The sequence below is a fragment of the Lathyrus oleraceus genome, chromosome 1 (genome assembly GCF_024323335.1).
Source record: "Lathyrus oleraceus cultivar Zhongwan6 chromosome 1, CAAS_Psat_ZW6_1.0, whole genome shotgun sequence".
NCBI classification, from domain to species: domain Eukaryota; kingdom Viridiplantae; phylum Streptophyta; class Magnoliopsida; order Fabales; family Fabaceae; genus Lathyrus; species Lathyrus oleraceus.
Genome location: NC_066579.1, coordinates 260987992 through 260991808, shown reverse-complemented (window position 1 = coordinate 260991808; position 3817 = coordinate 260987992). Strand labels below are relative to the sequence as shown.

The 3817-nt window shown below is 41.0% G+C and overlaps 1 pseudogene; it reads left to right on the top strand.

Moving 5' to 3' along the window:
• Positions 1–963: 963 nt before the first annotated feature.
• On the top strand, positions 964–1062 carry LOC127116612 (uncharacterized; annotated as a pseudogene).
• The last annotated feature ends 2755 nt before the right edge of the window (positions 1063–3817 follow it).

Below are 3817 nucleotides of genomic sequence, written 5' to 3'. Positions count from 1 at the left end.
TCTCTAGGTTCTTCTCCTTTTTCTTGACCTTCCTGTTTTTCAGATTCCTCTGGTTCCTTCACTTTGTCTGTGGGTTCGGTATATTCCTTAGAAGTTTTAGGTTCGCTCAATCTTGAGTTACATGGCTCATCATAAGCGGTCCCACTTCGCAGGGTAATGGCATTGGCTTGTCCTCTCGGATTCTGTTGAGGTTGTCTAGGGAACTGTCCTCCAGGTGTAGTCTGGGGGGCTTGATTTAAGGCTACCTGAGAGATCTAGGTTTCAAGCATCTTAGTGTGAGTAACTATTTGGTCAACCTTGGTTCCTAACTGGGTAATCAGTTCATTAACGTGAATGTTCTGGTTCATGAACTCTTTTTTTTGTTGGGTTTGAGCAGTGATAAAATTTTCCATAATTTTCTCAAGGCTCGGCTTTGGTGGCACAGGTTGCATAGGTTGATTTGGTCTTGGGGCTTGGTAACCTGGTTGTCTCAGAGGTGCTGTATTTTGGATAGGGTTATTGTTCTTATAGGAGAAGTTTGGGTGATTCCTCCATTCAGGGTTGTAGGTATTCTAATATGGGTTCCCTTGGGCGTAGTTTACTTGCTCAGAGTTGGTTTCATTTAATAGACTGCATCCTGCAGATTGGTGTCCTTTTGTTCCACATATCTCATAATCCGGCGAAACTGCAGCTGCAGTATTCGGGCTTATGCACATATGCTCAACCTTGAGCGCTAACACGTCCATTTTAGCTTGCATCATGTCTATAGAGCTTAACTAATGTACTCCTCCTTGGACTTCCTTCTTCTCAACTGTCGCTCGTTCAACTCCCCATGATTGATGGTTTTGAGCCATATCTTCGATGAGGGCACTAGTTTCAGGATAAGGTTTGTTCATCAGTGTGCCACCTGCGGCAGCGTCGATGGTCATCTTAGTGTTATATTGAAGTCCACTATAGAAGGTCTGAATGGTTAACCAATTTTCTAAACCATGATGTGGGCATGCTCTTAATAGCTCTTTATATCTCTCCCAAGCTTCGAACAACGATTCTCCTTGGTTCTGGGTAAATCTTGGTTATGTGGTTTCGAAGAACGGAGGTCTTACTTGGGGGAAAGTATCTAGCAAGGAATATTTTTCTAAGGTTTTCCCAAGTTGTTATGGAATTGGGTGGAAGGGAATCTAACCATGATAGGGAGAAAGGGAATAATCTTAAACGGATTGCCTCAGGAGAAGCTCCATTGGTTTTGAAAGTGTCTGCTAATTGGAGAAAGATTTTTAAATGTTGGTTTGGGTTCTCAGTAGCAAGACCTGCAAATTGTCTCTGTTGCACTAGTTGCAACAGGGATGGTTTAAGTTCGAAATTATTAGCTGGGATGGTTGGGTTTACTATACTAGAACTAGGTTCTTCGTAGGATGGTTGGGCGAAGTCCTTAAGAGGTCTTTGGTTTTGATCTTCGGCCATAGCTCTCCTAATTCTATGGAAAAATAAACGTGCGCGAGCGTAACATTCAGGTTCCGTCAGAGGGTATACTAAGCTTCTGGTGTTGCGAGTTCTTTGCATTGACCGGCACGTAACAACCTAAGTCTAAACGATATAACAACAGGGTACGAAATTTGACGAAATTGGTCCCCGACAACGGCGCCAAAAACTTGATGCGTGCTTTTCCCAAGTATACGAACGCGTCAGAGTAATATAAAAGATTGTCGAATCCACAGAGACCAAGTGTCAATCTATTTTGACTTAAGTTGAAAGTCAAAATATCCCTTAAGTGTTTCTACGAACAATTGTACCGATTATTGGTTCAATTACGATCCTTACATTCTAACCTTTGTAGGTTTAGCTAGACATGGTAAAGTAAAGGTGCATTTTAATTTAAATAAAAGTAGTGCGAGTGCGGAAAGTAAATAAAAGATGTGCGGGTGCGGAAAATAAATAAAAGTAGTGCGAGTGCGGAAAATAAATAAAAGTAGTGCGGTGCAAAAAGTAAATAAAAGTAAAGTGCGAGTGCGGGAAAGTAAACAAAGTAAAGGCAATGCGGGGAATTAAATAAAAGTAAAGTGCGGTGCGAGAAATAAACAAAGTAAAGTGCGAGTGCGAGAAAGTAAAGTAGACAAAGGTAAAGCAATAAAACCTTCTCCAATCAGAGGGTCGAATAAAGTGCATAACATAAATGAAATGGCGGCAGGATTAACTTTCTTCCAAAGTGCTCCAAACTCGATTACAGACTCGATTACACAATGTGGCAACACTCCGATGTGAAGCGATTACCACTTTTACAATACTCATATATGCTTAGTTGTAACTAAGTTTAGATGATGAAATAAATGAAATCAAGGCTCTATTTATAGGCAAGGAAAATAATGGAAATGACAAGGATGCCCTTCAGTTTGAATTTAGGAGGGAAACATCTTTGTTCTTGTGGCGCCCGCCACAACATCATGGTGCCTGCCATAGGAGAAAATTGTGGCGCCCAAGTGGAGATCGTGGAAGATGTGGCAGTTCAGGAGAAGTTGAACTAGGACACGTCATGGCTGAACCCGTGGCGCCAGCCACAGTAGGAGCCACAAGTGCAAAATGCTGATTTTTAGGCTTTTTAGCTCATTTTCACTCCTTTTCTCGATCGGGGCTCTGATTAGACCTTAAAACCTGAAAACAAAGAAAAACATAGTAATAACAAAACAAAATAACAATAAAACAACTAAAATGCATGCGAAATCGGAGTCGAAAATACGGTGAATTTCAGTGTCATCAGTTGGCTTCAATGATCGTAGTGAAATATTAGAATGAGGTTCCCAACTTGACTGTGATGTATCTTGATAGGCCAGCTCATGTGTTTGTTGTTGAAGAGATCAAAGATGAGAAGTCGTGGTATTACGACATCAAGTGTTTCCTCCAAAGTTAAATTTACCCGTTCTGGGGCATCTTTGAAAGATAAGAAGACTTTGAGAAGATTAGCCGGCAATTTCTACCTGAATGGGGATATGATGTATAAGAGAAACTTCAATATGTTTTTCTCAGATGCGTGGATAAACACGAAGCAGACCTGTTGATGACTGAAGTCCATGAAGGTTCCTTTGGTACTCATTCCAATTGACATGCAATGGTGAAGAAGATGTTGCGAGCAGGTTACGATTGGCTGATAATGGAATCTGACTGTTGCAAGTTTGTGAAGAAATGTCACAAGTGTCAAATTTATGCAGATAAGATTCATGTTCCTCCGACATTGTTGAATGTCATTTCCTCCCCGTGGCCCTTCTCCATATGGGGAATTGATATGATTGGCATGATTGAGCCCAAAGCTTCGAACAGACATCATTTCATTTTGGTGGCTTTTGACTACTTCACAAAATGGGTTGAAGCGACACCATACGCGAATGTAACCAAGCAAGTTGTTGTGAGGTTTATTAAGAATCAGATCATATGCCGTTATGGTGTGCCAAGTAAGATCATGACTGATAATGGATCGAACTTGAATAACAATACGGTGGAAGCTCTTTGCAAAGACTTCAAGATTGCACACCATAATTCTTCTCCCTACAGACCAAAGATCAATGGGTCTTTGAAGCTGCAAACAAGAATATCAAGAAGATTATTCAGAAGATGGTTGTAACGTATAAGGATTGGCATGAGATGCTCACATTTGCTTTGCACGGGTATCATACATCCATCAACACTTCAACAGGGGAAACCCCTTTCTCTCTTGTATATGGTATGGAAGTTATGCTCCCCGTAGAGGTTGAGATCTCATCATTGTGTGTTTTGATGGAAGCCAAGTTGACTGAGGCTAAATGGTGTCAGACCAGGTATGATCAGTTGAATGTGATTGAAGAAAAGGTGT